This window comes from Stenella coeruleoalba, assembly GCF_951394435.1.
Source record: "Stenella coeruleoalba genome assembly, chromosome: 10".
Taxonomy (NCBI): domain Eukaryota; kingdom Metazoa; phylum Chordata; class Mammalia; order Artiodactyla; family Delphinidae; genus Stenella; species Stenella coeruleoalba.
Genome location: NC_137156.1, coordinates 60,882,524 through 60,902,264, shown reverse-complemented (window position 1 = coordinate 60,902,264; position 19,741 = coordinate 60,882,524). Strand labels below are relative to the sequence as shown.

The window sequence follows — 19,741 nt, the reverse complement described above, 5'->3', positions numbered from 1 at the left end:
GCAACCTCCTGCAGCTCCAACACAGTTCAGAAAGGGTTAAACGCAGGCGAGCAGCAGCTTCACGCAGTTAATCCGGGATTCTCGGCACCGATCCCCGTGCCTGTCATTTGCATTTCTCTCCTTTGTGCCAGCTTTTCTTCCTCCCCGTCCGTGGCCCGGGCGCCCGCATTAGCATACGGAGCCCGGCGCGGGCTGCGGGCTGCAGGGATCCCGCTGCGCGCCAGCCTGCGCCATCTGCAGGCGCCATCAATTTTTCAGCACTTTTCTCATTTCTCATTTCAGTCAGGCCCATGCGGCTCTCCACTCAACACTTTCCTCTGCCGTCCTGCCGGCGAGCTGGCGAGACAGGGGCTGTCACATCCCTCCCCGACCCTTCCTTGCACGCCCTCTCTTGTTGAGGCTCTCACCGTAATTAATCACAGTATTAATCCTGGCCAAGCCTGACTTCCTGAATAATTATGTCAACGCGCTTGGGTGCCTGAGCCCAAAAGAAATCTGACGAACTTTGAGCACTGGACGGTACCCTTGCAACCAAGACTGCCACGACCCCCTGGGCTCCTTACTAACCCCTCCCCGCACGCACAGACGTGCACGCACAGACGTGCACGCACAGACGTGCACGCACAGACGTGCACGCACAGACGTGCACGCACAGACGTGCACGCACAGACGTGCACGCACAGACGTGCACGGGGGTCGGCTGATATACACTTAACAGGCACCGGCTGTGCGCGAAGCCGGAGGCGCGGTGAGGAGCGGAATGATGGAGACCACAGGAAACAGCATTTCTTTTCCAACAAGGAAGTGCTGTAGGAAAAAGTGGGGCGAGAGGATGGGCATGTCCCAGGTCTCCGTCAGTCTCTGGGACGGGCTGCCAAGCGAGGGTCCTTGGCTTCCCACAGGAAAGAGTTCAAGAGCCAGTGGTAGTAAAGTGAAAACAGGTTTATGTAGAGAGAGACTCCACAGACAGAGTGTGGGCCGTCTCAGAAGGCGAGAGCGGCCCCGGCCCCGGGAGATACACACTCCATAGACAGCATTTGGACCTGCTCAAAGGTGAGAGCGGCACTAAGTTGTGGTGGTGGCTAGTTTTCGTGGGCTAGGAAGTTTCATAGGCTGATGAGTGGGAGGAATGTTCTAGCTATCTTGGAGAAGCAGCAGGGATTTCCAGGAGTTGGGGTACCACCCACTTTTTGGCCTTTTACTGGCAGCCTCAGAACTGTCATGGTGCCTGTGAGTGTGTCGTTTAGCATATACTAATGTGTTACGGTGAGCACAGAATGGGGCTCAAGGTCTACCCGAAGTCGAATCTTCTGCCGTCTTGGGCTTCCTAGGTTCTAACCAGTTTTTGTCAAATCCTGTTCTTAATGGTTGTGTCATTCTTTTAATGGTTGCGCCCTGCCCCCTTCCTTCCGGTCTCAGAAGCATGGCCACACCATGAAGTTATCTTTAGGTACCAAAGTGAGTGGTTGTCATAGCGATGTGTGCATTATTAAGAGAGTGTTGTTCATCCCGGCAGCTAATCTTATAATGAAGCTGGCTCATTATCAGGTTGAGACAACGTTGGCTTTTCTCTCCTTTTTACTGTGGGCCTGGGGTCCAATGGGATCCCCAGGTCCAGCTCCAAGCTGGATCACAGACTCGCAGCATGTGTCTTTTGTTTGGTTACCCCACCCTCCTTCCCTGGTCTTCTAGGGGAAAGATGCAGGAGGATGGGGCTGGGCAGGGCTCCTGGAGCCTTTGCCTAGGATTCATCCCATCACCAGTGCCTGCTTTAGTCTGTGAAGCACTTAAGAGCACCTGAGAACTCTGTTGGCCCAGGCAGCTGGAGCCTGTGTGAATTAAAATTCCAGATTGGCCTGCAAACAATCGGTTCCTCTGCTTTTCTTCTGCACCTGTTTCTCTTGCCTACACAGTCCCAGGAAACCAACCTAAAGGACCAAATAGTGCTTTTTGCATCACCACCACCATTTAATGGAGACTTCTTTATTTCCCAGTGGTCACTGCAATTTTGTGAGTCTTCAAGATTCATTAGGCGTCCACCATTGCCTCAAGTTTGGGTGCCTGGTGACTCTCTCCCTTTATGACCAGGTGTCAGTTAATTTTAAATCATTTTGGAGATTGTTTGCCATTGCTTTCTTTGTCTCTGCTTGTTTTTTTTTTTTTTTTTAAGATTGTTACAAAGGTTTGTTGGGCTCAAGTTTAGATTTCAAATTTAGATTCATGCTTGTGAATCTCAGCTTCCCCTTTCTTTTAAAATTATGCTGCTTCTAATTTTGCTTACCGTTCAGGTTAGGGGAGCATCCTCTACAAAGGGAAAGGAGCGAGCAAACAAAGTAAGCTGCTGCCAAGTACGCTATCCAGTGACATTGTTGTCATGGATCTGAGAGGTGAAATGGCTTGTACCTTACTTTCTTATTCAGTGTCGTGTCAGGGTGAGCAGAGATGCTGCCCTCCTCGGGACAGCCCTCCGTGATGCCCAGATGCCCTCAGCACTGTCTGTCTCCATTCCACCAGTTCCTCCAGAGCCTTCAGCAGCCTGCCCTGCAGCCCTACGACGGGCTAGCATTTTGTGGCAGGTTTTCTCAGAGCACAGTCCACTGATGTGAGAATCACTTGGGGACTGATTAGAGATGCAGATCCTGGAGTCCCCTGACCCATTGGAGCTGCCATTTTTAACAGGTTCCTCGAGTAATTATAATACACATAGATAATTTTTCATGAGTCTCTTTGTTTAATTTAATAGTGCTTTTCCTTTTTCTTCCCCCCTTTTAAAAGTCATATAGGGATATGGTGAAGCTGGTTCAATGAAAAGGAAAAATAATCCTTAGTCCCCAGACTCCCTCCTCAGGGACTCCTACATTTTTCAGTTGTTTTTATGTATCTTTCGAGAGATATTCTTTACATATATATTTATTAAAAAAACCCGTTAAAATCCACAAATAGTGGTATCCTAAATACATTGTTCTGTCACTTGCTTTCTTCCGCATGCAATATATCTTGGCTGTGGTTTCAAATCAACATATTGAGATCTTCCTCATTTTTAAAAATGGCAGAGTACAGTACATTTTGTATAGGATATAGCATGTTTTGTGGGTTTTGGTGATATTTCTTCCCCAAACCAGAGTTAGGAATGGTTCTTAAAGAAAGAGAGCTTGAGGGACTTCCCTGGTAGTCCAGTGGGTATGACTCTGTGCCCCCAGTGCAGGAGACCCGGGTTCGATCCCTGGTTGGGGAACTAGATCCCGCATGCATGTCACAACTAAGAAGTATGCATGCCACAACTAAAGATGCCCACATGCCACAACTAAGAAGTCCGCGTGCGGCAACTAAAGATCCCACATGCCACAGTGAAGATCCTGTGTGCCGCAACTGAGACCCGGCGCAGCCAAAAATAAATAAATAAATAAATAGTAGGGAGGAAAAAAAAGGATATATATTCTAAAAGAAAAAAAAAGAAAAAGAGAGTTTGAGCTGGTATTTAAAAGCAGCAGCCACAAACCACCCAACTGGGCAGCAAGGTCAGGGCACTTGTGGAAACAGTAGACGAATGTTTCCTTTTAACCAGGGGATTCTACTTTCTAAGACAGTCAAAGGCTTGGGCCTCACAGTGATTCTGTGAGTGTCAGAAGCCATCTCCATCAGGAACTGTGCCTCAGTTTCTCCTGAGAGCTGATGGAATGGTTGTCTGCTGGGGCTAGACACAAGCCTGGGACAGCCATGCACTTGCTGGACCTGGAGGAGGGGAGGGACTGGTGGGTATGGGGACAGGTGCCACACAAGCAGAAAGTACCGGTCCCAGCACTATGCCGCCCTGGGGGGAGGGGGACAGAAAAACAGGAGCGGAGGGAGGAGTGATGGTTCTGGGGCAATGGCCAGTTACAACAGTCATTTTACAGAAAAGCTGACAGGAAGGAAAACCAGCGTCTCCAGAATTGTAGTCAGGCCTGAACTCAGAGTGTGAGTAGAAGGACTGGACAGCCCCTTCTCATAGTGCAGAAACCCTGACATCAGGAAATGATGACACCGGTCCAGAATGGTGGGGGACACAGGAAAGATCTGGAGGAAATGAGGGGTTCTCTTCCAATTATTTGGTGAAGAAATACTGGAATTCCATACTAGGACTGCATTATACCATGGATTATTCTTAATTTGTCTCATAAAGGTGGAAGGATGATATTAAAACAATAGAAACTCATGTTTATATTTTCAGTTCCCTTATTTTTACCACAGTGATCCCAGTGATCTCAGGGGAGAACCTGAGATAATTGTTTCAGGAGACAAAAGTGACAAGCAGAAAGCTTGCCTGCCAAATTTCTTCCTGGCTTTGGGCTTCACAAACAGGGGCCCTCAGGGGATGGAGGGAACTCGGGCATAGATAAAATGCTCAGGGGACATAGTATGAGGGAGGGAAGAATGTTTGAGGGGAGAGGGCTTCTCCCAGGGTGGGGCTAAAGGGAGCCAGAAGGAAAGTGATGAAAGCACAAACTCTGATGGTCCTAGAGAGAAGGTCGCCAGCTCTGGTTTCTCCCTGGAGCATCAGGGAAGCAGCCAAAGCCAACACAGGCAGACGCGACCTGAGAGTGGGCTTCTGTGTTCTTCCCTTGGTAGAGCCCTGGGCGTCTGGGAACGGCTATATGGAATGTTTTGAGAGCCTGATCAAGGGATTCTGTCACCCCTATGTGGCCTGGCATAGAAATAGGAAAGAGAGCTGTGGGGCCTGAGGGACCAGAGGACAGGAACAAGGGACAACTCAGCAGCACTGTGCAGCCTGGTGACTGGGATGATGGGATGGGGATGCCTTAGCTGATACTTAAGGGAGCAGGTGACTGGCCCATTGGTTGTTCCATCCCATCCGTCCTGCTATGCCTTGACCCTGTAGAAATTCCCAGGAACTTGGACGTTAGCGTAAGTTTCCCCGAGAGCAGAGCCTGAGACAAGGATTCATGTGCATGTAGTTTATTTGGGAGGAGATCCCAGGAAGCAGAAGTGAGGGGGTGGGAGGAGTGAGTCAGGAAAGGAGGAGAAGCCAATAAAGGGGGCAGTAATGAACAACTTACCCCCGCAAGACCTGGGGCTCAGTTTCTCTGGAGACCCCAGGAAGATTGGGTCTCAAAATTGTCTTCTTTGATGACATGGAGGCTGGGGCACCTCCCCACTCAGGCAGCAAAGCAGAGAGGCATGGTGGCTCCTGCTTGACGTAGGCACTGGCAGTGTATGTGGACCTTTGTGGACCTGTTACCCGCAACTGGGCTAAAACCAGATGCCCGAGGGGACGTGGTATGGAGCTTCCCGAGGGCCTGCTGTGCAACCTGGGAAGGACAGGGGCAAGCAGTTGCCTGAGTTTAAGTTACCATGGCCCTGGTGGAATGAAATTGAAAGAGAAATTAAGTTGGGTAATAGAAAACCAAAGAAAATTATATCCGTTAGACATGTGTATTTGTAGACTGAGATTTTATATGTGCTTTATATAAAATAATAAAGTTAATGTCAGTTTTGTATAATGGAAAGAAAATAAATTTTAGAGCCAGATTGGCATTGGATTCGAATTCAGGTCCTACCACTTAGTTGCTGGGTGACTGTGGGTTAATTGTGTTTTTTTCTTTTCTTTTCTTTTTTTTTTTGGCCTAGCAGCATATTGGATCCTAGTTCCCCAACCACCTGACTGGGGACCAGGGGTCGAACCCATGCCCCCTGCAGTGCAGTCTTAACTGCTGGACCGCCAGGGAAGTCCCAGTTGTATTACTTTTCTAACCTTCATTCCTGCATGTGTCAAACCAGGAATGATGACACTTACCTTGAAGGTGGTTAGGGGATTAACAGTGATTCATGTGAAAGCTCCGATGATGGGTTTTCAATACGTATCACTTTACTAAAGCTCAGTTTTACATGAAAACGGTTTACAGTTCTATATTTTTACTAAAGCTCCGTTACCTGCTGTTGGTCCACTTATTCTCAACAGAATCTTCTTCTTGTTATTCAAAAAGTTCTTAGCAAAGCTATTCCTTCTGGGTACTGTTGTAAACAGATTTAAATGGGGTGAACCCTGATGTCATTGACCTCGTGGCCCTGGAGTCTGGCAGAATTGTACCTGGGACGCAGGCCACTTGGACAGTGGTCGTCTTGTCCTTCTTTCTGCCCAAATATGACACACGTTACACGTGGGCTTGATTTCCCAGCTGACCTTCGGGAATTAAGCATTTGGCTTTGGTATTTGTTTTGGGGTTGGAAGCAGTGTAGCAGAGGAATTTCCTTCCTTTCTCCTTTCCAGCGTTTCTCCCTACAAGTCAGTAAAACCTGAATGTTCTGTAGCTCATTGCTACAAGTGGTGAGAAATGCATCTGTATTAGCAAAAGCCAAATCAACTGCAGCTGGATAGAGCTTCAGTCAAGGTGGAAAAAAGGCAGCGAGGTGGCTACACTGCCTGGTGTACAGCACTCATTAAAAACTGGCTGACTCAGTGGAAAGACTCGCAGACAAAATGTCTGCCATCCTCAGAAGGGCTTCTCTTGGAGTGCGTTGCAGCTTTCGTGCTCAAAGCAAGGTGTTCTAGGCATCCTGTCCCCCCCTCTCCCCCGTGGTGCCTAGTATGGTGGCCTTTGCTCCCATGGATGGCACTCACTTTGGGCCCACCTAGATTGACATCACAGTATCTGGACACACTCAGAACTCTCAGTAGCCCCTCCTCACCCACAGTGGAAGCCTCAGGCTTGCCATGTAAAGTCCTGGAAGCTCAGTTCCAGAACCTGGAAAGGCATCACTTCCAAGTCCTCTTTTGAATTCACTTACTTTTGCCTGGTGTCCTCAGTTTCCATTCCAGCTGGAGTCAGCCTCCCTGCATTCCTCAGGTAGAATATAGATTTGTTTTTTCTGTTTTCTTTTCACCCCTGGGTGCTTTCTTTTAGCTGGACTACCCAGGCTTTTTGTTTTGAGGGAGTTTATTTCACTCCATGAATCACCATGTATATTAGTCAGTTGTTATTGCAATAATGCAGCATAACAAACAGCATACATTTATTATTTTTGCTTATTGGTCTGTGGGACATTGAAGGTGGTTCTGCTTCACACTGTGGTTCTCCATGGGGCTCCTTCATCTGGTGCCAGAGGCCCTTGGGAGCATCCCCTTCTCCTGGCAGGTGGCAGAGGCTCAAGAGGCCAAGTTTGATGAAGCAGGTGCATTTAAAACCTCTGCTTACCTCACCTCCACTGACATTCCACTGAGCAGAGCATGCTTCTATGGCCAAGACCCTTGTGAGAGAGATGGGGATGTACATCCCCCCTTGTCTAGTGGGGGGGCACTGCAGAGTCACGTGGCAAAGGACGTGGATACATAATGCTATTGTGGGGGTACTGAAGAGTTGGAAAGAGTGATCCAGTTTGCCACATTTGTGTCAGGCCCCATGCTCTGGGCTGCCCCTGGGCAGTCTGGTAGAGCCATACATCTCCTGTCCAAGGAGATTCATTCCCCTTTGGTAGTGAGTTGTCCTGTGAATTACCAAAAGATGCCCCTTGTGGGCAGATCAGTGAGCAAAGGTGCTTCTTCCTTTAGGATGATACACCCCTAGTCTGGGTGCTTGGCTTGGCAAGTGGAGGATGGGCTGGAATTCAGCCCCCACTTGCTCCCTGGGGAGGCACCCTAGTGCCAGGTCAACTGACAGGTCTGTATGCTGTGACCCTGGGCACACCCAGGGGGTGGCTCACAGGGCCTGAGAAAGCAAATTTTATTTTTTAACATCTTTATTGGAGTATAATTGCTTAATGATGGTGTGTTAGTTTCTGCTATATAACAAAGTGAATCAGCTATACGTATACATATATCCCCATATCCCCTCCCTCTTGCATCTTCCTCCCACCCTCCCTATCCCACCTCTCTAGGTGGTCATCAAGCACCGAGCTGATCTCCCTGTGCTATGTGACTGCTTCCCACTAGCTATCTATTTGACATTTGGTAGTGTATATATGTCCATGCCACTCTCTCACTTCGTCCCAGCTTACCCTTCCCCCTCCCCGTGTCCTCAAGTCCATTCTCTACATCTGTGTCTTTATTCTTGTCCTGCCCCTAGGTTCTTCAGAACCATTTTTTTTTGATTCCATATATATGTGTTAGCATACGGTATTTGTTTTTCTCTTTCTGACTTACTTCACTCTGTATGACAGACTCTAGGTCCATCCACCTCACTACAAATAACTCAATTTCGTTTCTTTTACGTCTGAGTAATACTCCGTTGTATATATGTGCCACATCTTCCTTATCCATTCATCTGTCGATGGACGCGTAGGTTGCTTCCATGTTGTAAGCAACTGGCTGTTGTAAATAGAGCTCCAATGCACATTGTGGTACATGAGTCTTTTTGAGTTATGGTTTCTGAGAAAGCACTTCTGTCACAACTGAGTCCAAGCTATGCTGCGTGGTCTGGGGGTAGATTTCTATAGTTGTCAATCCAGGCCAAAAAGCTTGTTTTTTTTTCTTTTTTTGACCCTACCTTCAGAAAAGAAGTGAAGCCTTTTCCTTCCCAGAAATAGCCTTGCCAGCCAACCACATAGTCTAAAGCCAATGTAAAAGGAACAAGATGGTTACAAAACATTCATAATTGTAGAGTAGCCATCTGTCTTTGAAGAAAGGCCTTCTTCTTCTTTCCCTGGGAATGACCACATAACCCATAATTACCCTCACATTCCAAAGTCAGAGGAAACACCGCACCTCTCTGGACAACGGTAATAACCAATTCTGACAGTACAGTCTCCTGAGCGCCAATGGTCTACACTGACCAGTCCCGCAGTACAAATGAAGTGGGTAGTGTCCCCCACCACTGTCCTCCAGGCTTTGTGGTTGGCAGGTGTGTGAGCGTGCCACGCTCACCTTCATGCTGCCTAATTATCGGAAATACAATAAATGGATCAGAACTCCAGTTTGGAGGCAAGACCCTGTCTTTGGCAGATGGGATTATTGGCTCTGCGTCCTTTACCTTCCCTACATCCTCATCCTTGCCATGGCTCATTGTGGGTGGGGTGTAGTTTCCACCCCTTGACTTCGGGCTCTGCTGTGTGACTTCCGGTGGTGTATTGGCAGAAATGAGTGGGTACCAGGCCTTGAGAGGTCTCAGATGTGTCTGATTTTTCTCTTATGCTCAGAGAAGACCTTCTAGCTATCTGAATCCCTCTTAGTCTGGGCCCTGGAATGAACCCATGTGCAGTAGATATGAGCCATACCTCAGAGAGGGCCAAGACAGGCTATATCCAAAGTTTGAGGCAGCACCACTCAGCCCAGCCTGGATCTGCCAACCTCCAGCTGACCTGGGGACCCACAGACCTGCGGATACATGAGTAAAAATGAGTGATTATTACTAAGACTTGAGGTGGTTTGCTGTATAGCATTATTGCAGCAACAGTTAACAGATTCACTTGTTTTCTAATCAAGTGGCACAGTATATTGACCTTGGACATCACACAGGGCTGGGACACGGGAAGCACCCTAGCAGAAAGGCTACTGTCTTTCTGACTTGAGGGCTGGGATCTGCCTGAAGGAGAAAGTGTGTGACTCAATTAAGATACAATTAAGATCCTCCTCCATGGCCTCCCTTTTATCTGCTGTCCTCATTATCCTGCTTCCTTTTCTTCTCACCGTGGGAATGGTGCTGCTATTGCATGCTGATGAGTTTGTCTGTGGCCCAACTTCTGAGCTGGAGATGTCTGGGTAATTAATTTGGATTTAAGCTCCTCTAGCCAGCACTTGATAGACCCACGACTGAGTGCATTGGAAGGCCTTGATTTCTCCTGGGCATGTTTTGGGTACTTAGAGGTCAAGAGTCATTTGATACCTGTCTACCTACAGTCAGTCTCAAAGTGAGTTCTGAAAAATGTATGAAAATGTACAATTGTTTCAAGTGACTTAGTTTACTCCTGGGAACCTCTCCCACTCCCCTCACGTGCTCTGAAGTGTTTTGCATTTCATCTTTCAAATTTGGTTACAGAGCAATTCTCCCTCATGAATGTATGAAAGATTTGCTGCGCGTGAGTCTTGGTTGGAGCCCAAGCAGAATATGGGCACCTTGACACAAGGCCCGTGTTGAAGGAAGGTGATGAGCAGGTAGACATAATGTTGTAACTCCGAAAGACAAGTGGGAGATGAGCTCAAGAAGTAATAGCCCAGTTTCACACGTCGTTTCTGGACACACAGTGTGCTTTCCGACTTTTCTTATTTCTTTGCCTTCTCTCTACCCGCTTTGAATCTTCTCTAAGGCCTAGTCTTTCAGGATTTCATCAGGGTTAAATGAAACCACTCATGCTCTGAAATCCTGTAGTGCTTACTAAAGTGGCTTTCAAAATGTTTGCTGTGTCCCACAGTAAAAATGAAATTTTGCATCAGTTCTTAACACACACACGTACACTTTTATATGAGTCTAGTTTAAAGTTTCTCTCTTTGTCTTAACCTGGGTTCCCTCAGAAGTAGGCCTCAAGGTAAGGATTCATGTGCAAGTGGTTTATTTGGGAGCTGATGCCAGGATAGACCAGTAGGGGAGTGGGCAGGTGACCAGGGAGAGGAAGGAAGACGTCCGAGAGTGTATTATCAACAGGTGCTTAATCTCACTTGGGGTGCCCTGGCGACAGTTTTTGTGGGAGCCACACTTCAAGTTGGCCCCCAGTGATCCTGGCCTCCTGTGTTCATGTCCTTGTATAATTCCCTCCCACACTGAACTATGCATGTGGCCTGTGTGTCCAGTAGAACACGGCAGGAAGAAATGATGCTGTCCACGGCAGGCAGCATCTGAGATAGCCCCAGTTATCTCTACCTCCTGGTGTTCATGCCCTGTGTAATCCCCTTTCCTAGAGTAGGGCCACTTATAACCAACGAGAAGTGACTCCGTCCTAACCAAGAGAAAATAACAAAGGTGATGCATCTCACTTCCAATATTAGGTCACAAAAAGACTCTGGCTTTTGCCTTGCTTGTGTTCTCGTGCTCTTTCCTTCACTGGCTCTGAGGACAAACCAGTCCCCGTGTTGTGAGCTACCTTACGGAGAGGCCCCCGTATTGTCTCCAGCCAACAGCCCCTGAGGCCCTAAGGTCTGCCAGCAGCCTCACAAGTGAGCCTGGAAGGGGATCCTTCCCCAGTTGAGTCTTGAGATGACTGCAGCCCTGGCTGTAGCCTTGAGAGAGACTCTGAGTCAGAGGCACCAAGAGGCTGCCCACTAAGCTGTGCCCAGATTCCTAACCCATAGAAACTGTGAGTTAATACATTTTTTTAAGCTGCTAAGTCTTGGGGTAATTTGTTATGCAGCCGTAGATAATTAACGCAGCATCTGACTTTAGAAGCGAGGTCATAAAAGACTTTGCTGTTTATACTTTGGGCTCTCTTGGATTACAGCCCTGGGGGAAGCCAGTCACAGATTGTGAGGACGCTCAAGAAGCCACACAGGCAAGTGTGTGTGGTGATGAACTGAGGCCTCCTGCCGATAGCCAGATGAGCCAACTTAGAAGCAGATCATTCAGCCCCAGTCAAGCCTTGGACTAATTGCAGCCCCAGCTGACATCTTGACTACAGTCTCATGAGTCACCTGGAGCCAGACCACCCAATCAAGCATCTTCTGAATTCCTGATCAACAAATATCGTGAGGTAATAAATATTTATTATTGTCTCAAGCTGCTGTGTTTTGGGAGGAAATTCTTATGCAGTAGCAGATAACTAATACAGTGTAGGACAAGTGACTGAGTTATTCTACCCAAATGAGAGATACCCACCTGCCAGTGGATGAGGGCTGCTTTGAGGGCGTGTTAATTCACCTGCATGGATTTGTGGGCAGACAGGGCTTTAGTGGCCAGAGAAAGCCTGCAGGCAAAGAGGTGCAGGACCTGGCAGTTGGAAGCCAGTCCTGTGTGTACTCAAAGGTAGAGGTGAGGAGATATGAGTAGGGGGGTTCCCAGGGCCTGCTAACTCTCAAAGTCAATTTAAATCTCATCTCTATTACTTCCCTCCCCCCAGGCAAACTTGGAGCCCCTACTTCCTTTTCAGAGTCTGGTTCCTCCAGGATGTCCCTGGTAGAAGGAAGAGAAGTCAAGCATCTCTTTCCATAATTGACCCCTCTTGGGTGGTCCCTTGGATGGGTGCTGGTGTTTCTTTTGCCGATGACTGGTTGTCGATGCTCTCTGTGACATGAGTCCAAAGGCGAGGCTTGCTTGTGAGGTGCATGTTTAGGTCCTGAAGGGCCCTGTGGTCATTCCCTGATGGAGACTGACCTCTCCCACTCCCCACTCGGCTTTCACCTTGGAGTCTGTTCCACAGCCTCCTGCTGCCTGCCTTCCTGTGCCTGGTGGGCAGCCCTGTTGAGTGGAGTACAGGAAAGACAGGTCCAGTCCAGTCTGTGATGTCAGCTTGACCTCTGGGGGACTTGCAGCATCAGCTTCACTAATCGGGCTGTTCCAGGTGCTCCTTTTCTGCCATGTGCCTCCTCTCTAGGTGTGTCCCTGCTTAGGTGGGCACAGCACATCCCTGGGGGGTGAGGGGCCAGACTCCCCATCTTGCAGGAATCCCAGATCCTTACGGCTGACTCTTGATGCCTTCTCGCTTGGCTTTGAGGTGGGGTGGGGGGAGGAATCACACTCTCATATCCAGCATGGCCTTCCAGTTTGTGGCTGCGCCGTGGGTCCTAGCTTCTGTTTCTGGAGGAAAAGTCTTGCCCAACACCCAGTAATACACATAAAACCCCCTTCTCAGTGCTGAGCAGTGGGTACTCCACAGATATTCATTTTCCTCCTTCTCAGTGTCAAGGACGGAACATACAGCAATGTGGTTGGCCTGAGGACCTGGGTTTAATACAAAAACGGGGCTCACAGAGGGAGGGAAAGGAAAGAACGTGTGCGTTCCTGCACCAAGTGCAGAGTCTCACGTGGAGTGGGTATTCATGGAGCTGATTCAGGAGCCTTTTCAACAGAAAGCAAAGCATATAGAGAAACAGAGGTCCGGTGTCAGTCTCTGGTGCTTATGGGGGACATGAGGTGGTGGCCTTGCCTGGTCTTCAGTGGCTGCCCCCATGAGCCAGGGGCTTCCCCTTCCTGGGCACCAGGCAGCTGCCACCCTGCTTAACTCTTTTCTGTGAAATGTGGCCAGACACAAGGCCCTCGCCACGCGCCCTCCCTTCTGGAGGCTGCCCGGGCCCCCTCCCCTTGTCTTTCTTCCTTCCTTTCTTCTTTCATCCGTATATTTCTGTATCTACTACAAAGGTCAGAAAAACAAATCAATGAAAAAAGGACCCAATAATCCTGAGACCTGGCTCGGGGATGGGAGGTGGGGAGGGAAGCCGTGCAATAAAATGAAAGAGAATTTAAAAATTCCCTGAACAAGGCACAGCATGGGGTCCCGATCAAAGGGCCAGGCAGCTTCAGCTTCATGTGTGCAGCAGCTGGATGCTCTGAGGCTGGGGGAGAGACGGCCCCCAGGCCTTGGCCCCCCTCCCCACCTCGTGCCCGACACACACAAGCACACGCATGCACACATGCACACACGCACGTACACTTCTCGGACCATCACCTGACTGCTAAGGGAGATCTGAGGATGGGTATCTGGAGTCTGGGAGGCAGATTGGAGAAGGCATTGGGAGCCCGCTTAAATCTGCATAGTGGTCCCATTTTCCAAGGCTGTCTCAAGATCCCACGAGAGGGGTCAAATGCCCTTTGAGGACCAGACGAGTATTCATAGTGACTGAGGAATGGGATGTTACAAGTCCCTCCTGGCTTTTTCTGAACTGACCTTGGAAAAAGGTGAGAAAATAAAAACCCATCAGTCTGCAAAGAGCTGAATCACCTTTTTAAAGTCCCTTCCTGTGAATAGCAGCTCTTCCACGAGGTTCTTCCTGATACCTACTACTCCCCCAGCCCAAGCCCCGGGGCTTGATTGAGCATTTGCCCCTTGAAGCACCCACTGTACCCCAGTGTTCTTCCACCGGAGAGTGGAGGCACCTGGGATGCTTTATCATTCTTCATCATTAGTCTGTTCCATTCTGTTCTAAGGGGGGCAGTGGTAAAGCAGATCAGGGGCAGACTTGAGCCATCACCCCTTATTGGCAAGTGACCTTGGACAAGTGATGTAACCTCGGTTTCCTCATCTGTAAATTGGGGATAATAAATGTAGTTCTTCTTTCGAACAGTGGCTCTTTGAATATTTAAGGGCAGGTTTTCTCCTCTAGGCTCAACAGGCTCTGCTATTTTCACAGTTCTTCAGCTATGTTATGTAACTTGCAAAAATCCAAAAATGTTTTGAGCAAGAACGGCATCGTCAGAATAAGAATAGAGGCTCTGCCCTTTGGGGAACCTCACTCAAGTGTATATGTTCTGGTATGTTTGCTATCAAGTGACTCATTGTTTGATATGATGTTTATTGTACATCAGCTTAGAAATATGAAGACTTCCCTGTGTACATAGGTAGAGAAGGCAACATGTGTGTGTGTCTGTATTTGAGTACATGTGTGTGCGCATCTGTGTGTCTGTATGAGTGCATGTGATTATCTTCCTGCTTCTTTCCAAAGAGTTTTGAGGTGGTTTGGTGATGAAAACAGAATAGGAAATGAATCATTTAATAATAAAATGGAATAAAGATAATGGAAAGGATGCAGAAGTAGGCACTTCAAGATTTCTGAGTTGAACAGATTAAACGTGTGCAGGAAATTTGGCTGTTTCTTGAAGGTTAAGGCTCTACAACAGAGCCTTATGGTTACCTTGTTTGTTTGTTTGTTTTTGGCAAAAATGGTTTTATTTCCTGACTACTACTTTCTGCTTGCAGTAGGTCAGAGAAATGGCAGCTGGATCCAGGGAGATGAGAAATTTAAGTAGGCTTAGGAGTTGGCAGGCAACAGCACATTGGTTTTTTTCTTTTTTCACCTACTTTTCTTTGTCTTTCTCTTATTTATGTAACAAAAAAACCAAAAACAGAAACAAAAATCCTATGTTTGTAAGCCACTTTCCACATTATTCCACTAACAATTCTGTGTATGGCATAAACATTATTCTTCCCATAAACTGAAGCCCCAGAGACTTATGCCCATTTTATGGACATACTACAATTTATTTATCCATTCTCTTATTGATGGACATTTCAGCTGTTTCCACTTGGGACTTTTATAAATAGAGCTACTATGGACATTCTTGTACAGGTCTTATTGTGAATTTATGTTTTCATTTTTCTTGAGTAAATATCTAGGGGTGGAATCGCCAGGTCATGGAAGAGGTGAATGTTTCAGTTTCAGTAGAAAGCTAAACGGTCTTCCACAGTGATTTTACCAGTTTACACTCCTACAAGAGGTGTCCAAGAGTTCCAGTTTCTACATATCCTCACCAACCCCTGGTGTTGTCAGCCTTTGCTTGTAGCTATTCCAGTGAGTGTGTAGAGGTCTTGCACTGTGGTTTTGATTTTCCTTTCCTCAATGATTAGTGACTTTGAACACCTTTCCATAGGTGATCTGGCCATTGGAATATCTTCCTCAGTGCCCAAAGGAATGAGCTACTGCTATTCACAGTAACAGACTAACTTCAAACACATTATGTTGAGTTAAAGAAGCCAGACAAAAAGGAGAACATACTGTATGATTTTGCATCCTGTAACTTTGCTGAATTCAGTTATTAGTTCTAAGTTTTTTGGTCTTGTTGTTAAGGTTTTCTCTACGTAGCATCATATTATCTGCAAGCAGTGACAGTTTTACTTCTTCTTTTCCAGTTTGGATGCCTTTTATTTCCTTTTCTTGCCTAATTGCTGTGGTTAGGACTTCCAGTACTATGTTGAATAAGAGTGGCGGGAGTGGGCATCCTTGTCTTGTTCCTGAAGTTAGAGGAAAAGCTTTCAGCTTTTCAACATTCAGTATGATGTTAGCTGTTGGTTTGTCATATATGGGCTTTATTATGTTGATGTATGTTTCCTCTATACCACTCTATTGAGAGTTTTTAATCATAAATGAACGTTGAATTTTGTCAGGTGCCTTTTCTGCATCTGTTGAGATGATCGTATGATTTTTATCTTTCCTTTTGTTAATGTGGTGTATCACACTGATTGATTTGCAGAATATGAACCATCTTTGCATCTCTGGAATAAATCCCCTTGATCATGGTGTATGATAAGAGGGGATAATTTTTATAATTTTGTAGGAAGTTATTTTTTAAGCCTACAGAAGCATTGTGGTGAACATTGGGTCATGAAAAGCTGTTCATGAGCAAAGCCTGCCTTGGTACTTGTTGAAATAGCAGTTTATGTTCATTTTGGTGGAGAGACATCTCTTCCTAAAGATAGAAGCCCAACTTGGGAACATTTTTTGCTTGTTCGTTCATTCCTGTTCCCCTTCTTCCTTCCTTCCATCCATCCTCCACCCATCCAATATTTTCTGTGTACTTAGGCTGATGAATACTGTGTTCTGGGCACTGTGCTAGCTTCTGGAGATGAATTGGTATTTTTTTTCCTTTTAAGCTGGGGATGCAATGGCGTTTTATTTGTATGCTCCCATCTCTGATTTCCCAGGACTTTGAAACATTTCTGGCCAGGGTGTGAAAAAATATCTTTGCTTTCCTAGCTGGAGAGCATAGCTCTGCCTTTGGATATACACATGAGCTGAGGAAAGTTCCATAAGGCAGTGTTTTCTCAGCTTTACACTATAAGCTCCTCTCTGTCTGTGGTTAAGGAGTTTTGCCTGCCTGGGCTCATTTGTGCTGCCGCTTTGTCTGGTCTTTGGCACCAGAGGACTCCTGGAGGACCTGATGTAAAACATAGCCTTCCTCCCACCCCCACTAATTTAGACTTAATTAGAGAATAATCTTGCATGCTGAAATAGAAAGAAAAAAGAAGGTGGGGTACCGTAATAATCATAGTAATAATCTCTTACATTTGTATAGCTCTGTACCTATTCCAACCATTTTCACATTAATTTTCCCTATCACCCACCAGTAGAAAGGTAAGTGATAGATATTATCATTATCATTTTTTATTGTGGTAAAAGCCATATAACATGAGATATACCCTCTTCACAGAGTTTTAAGTGTACAGTATAATATTGCTAACTATAGGTCCAGTGTTGTACAGAAGGTCTCTAGAACTTTTTCACTCTATACCCATTGAACAGCAGTCCACTCTGTCCCTCTCCCCACAGCCTCGTCAACCACCATTCTACTTTGTGTTTCTATAAGTCTGACTACTTTAGATACCTCATATAATTGGATTCATGCAGTATTTGTCCTTCTGTGACTGGATTATTTTTATCTGGCATAATGTCCTTGGTGCATTCATGTTGTATCATATGACAAGATTTTCGTCCTTTTTTTATGATTGAATAAAGTTCCATTGTATGTATATACCACATTTTCTTTATCCATTCATCCACTGATGGACACTTAGGTTGTTTCCACCTTTTGGCCGTTGTGAATAGGGCTACAATGAACATAGGAGCGCAGATATCTTTTTGAGATCCTGATTTCAATTCTCTTGGATAAATACACGGAAGTGGGATCGCTGGATCATATATGGTAGTTCTATTTCTAATTGTTTTGAGGAACTTCTGTAATAGGGGTGGGGTGGGTGCAGGGTCGTTAACGCCTGGCCGTTAACACACGGCCCTTAGCAGTTCTGCTCCACCAGTGGTCAGCGTTGCTGTGGCCCATTTGCCTGGACTGAGGAGCCTGAGAGGCGGCTGGGTCCTGGGTACCTGGCTCCCTCAGTGGTGACGGCTGGGCAGGGTCTGGGGACCTGGCCCTGAGGGCGCTGCCAGCTGAGATCTGCCTCCTCAGCTGGGCCTGGGCACTGGCGGGAGGACCCAGATTGGATGTTGGATGAGTGCTTCCGGGCAGGGTGACTGGCCTGTGTAGAGACCCTCTCCTTTTAGCCAGGGCCTGGACCTTGGAGGGTGAAAGTTGAGCCTTGGGACCTTGAACAAGTTAAATGAGAGGTAATGATGTCACTTTGCTTATGCATTTGTTAAGTGTTAAAAGCTGAAAGGAGGCATGGAGAAAGAACTCAATGCCTCCCCTTCCATTTCTTGTATAATTCTCAAGGCCATGACTTTTAAGAGTATTACACCTTTAGATAAAAAGTTGCAGGACTTCCCTGGTGGCACAGTGGTTAAGAACCCGCCTGCCAGTGCAGGGGGCAGGGGACACGGGTTCGAGCCCTGGTCTGGGAAGATCCCACATGCACGGAGCAACTAAGCCTGTGTGCCACAACTACTGAGCCTGCGAGCCGCAGCTACTGAGCCCACGTGCCACAACTACTGAAGCCCATGCGCCTAGAGCCCGTGCTCTGCAACAAGAGAAGCCACCACAATGAGAAGCCCGTGCACCACAACAAAGAGTAGCCCCCACTCGCCTCAACTAGAGAAAGACTGCAGGCAGCAATGAAGACCCAATGCAACCATGAATGAATGAATGGATGAATGAATGAATGAATAAATAAATGTTGCAGAACAGGGAATAACCTTTGTTTTGATGGAGGTTTATAGGAACATTGTGACCTGACTGTGACCTGACTTACGCGGACAGCTGCAAGAACAAAGGGTCCCACACTAAGAAGTTTCCAACAACTAACCATGCCCCTCCCTCACTTTTTCTATAAAAGGGCTTTGCTGAAAGGCTTCAGGGAGTTCGGGGTTCTTAATGCGTGAGCCACCCATCTCCTTGCATGCAATAAACCTTTCTCTGCTCTAGACTCTGACTTTTCAGTATTGTTTGGTCTCACTGTGTGTCGGGCACACGGACTTGCATTTGGTAACACTCCCATACTGTTTTCTGTAGTGGTTGCACCATTTAGGAGGTAGATATTATTAATGCACACAGGAAATCCCATTGCAATTACCAGCTAGACACACTACCCCACTAACTTCTGACATTTATGGAGCCTCAACAGATAGAATTAGCCAGGCAGTCCCAGAATTCTCTTGGGATGGGGACATTCCCATTAACTCTTAGCATCCTTGTTCACCAGCACTTCCAAAGAGCTGGCCTGGGAGCTGGAAATTTAGGGAGATAGTAGGTCGTTGGTGGCGCTCTCACCAACAGGAGAGAGAGAAGGAGTAAAAGGAGTAAATAGCAACTGACCTCATGTTGCAATGTGAGATTCTTATTTCAAAATAAAGATTTCAGTCATTTCCTGTTAATCTTTTTATTATTTATCATGTAGCAATGGAGTTTGCAGAAATGAGATGATGTCATATGAGGACCAGGCTTGAAGAGAAATGGAGAAATGATTCCTGGCTTGGTATATGATTTTAATACCAGGTTGGCTTGGAGCAGGTGTTATCAAAGGAGAGCCATGGCTGTAGGTGGAAAGTGGGAGTGTGGGGGGCTACTGAGGATCTCCTGCTACTCAGACTGAGAGAGCACTTGGAGACCTGAGTGGGCTAGAGCTGTCTGAGACAGCATAAAACTGGGTGGTGGTTGGATTTAAAAAGCAGGTTGATGTTCACTATAGCAGGAAAGAACGCTTGAATGGGGCAGTGTGGAAGACTGGAAACGTGGCTTGGGATAAAGGCTTTACTTGGAAGGTGAATTGACAAGCATCTGTCTAGAATGAAGGCAGATGTAGAGAAGACATTTGAAAGACTCTCAAGGCTTATGGCAGAGAGAATGAGACTCTATATTGAAGGTTCTAACACAATGCTTTGTGTGTAGTAGGCCTTCAGCATATATTGGCTCCTCAAAAGATGTTGGGTAGTAAAAATCGAATGAGTCCAAATAAACACAGGGCAGTTCTAGGGGAACATTTGTATAATGAGTAGAGGGATCTT

At 46.8% G+C, this 19,741-nt stretch overlaps 1 long non-coding RNA gene across 1 annotated transcript in view; it reads left to right on the top strand.

Moving 5' to 3' along the window:
• The first annotated feature begins 325 nt into the window (after nt 1–325).
• The window catches only part of LOC307193358, a 31,237-nt gene continuing 11,821 nt past the window's right edge, over nt 326–19,741 (top strand). Inside the window, exons 1-2 of the long non-coding RNA XR_013830309.1 lie at nt 326–1,053; nt 11,362–11,610. This is a non-coding gene — a long non-coding RNA (uncharacterized lncRNA). The remainder of the gene's footprint in view (nt 1,054–11,361; nt 11,611–19,741) is intronic.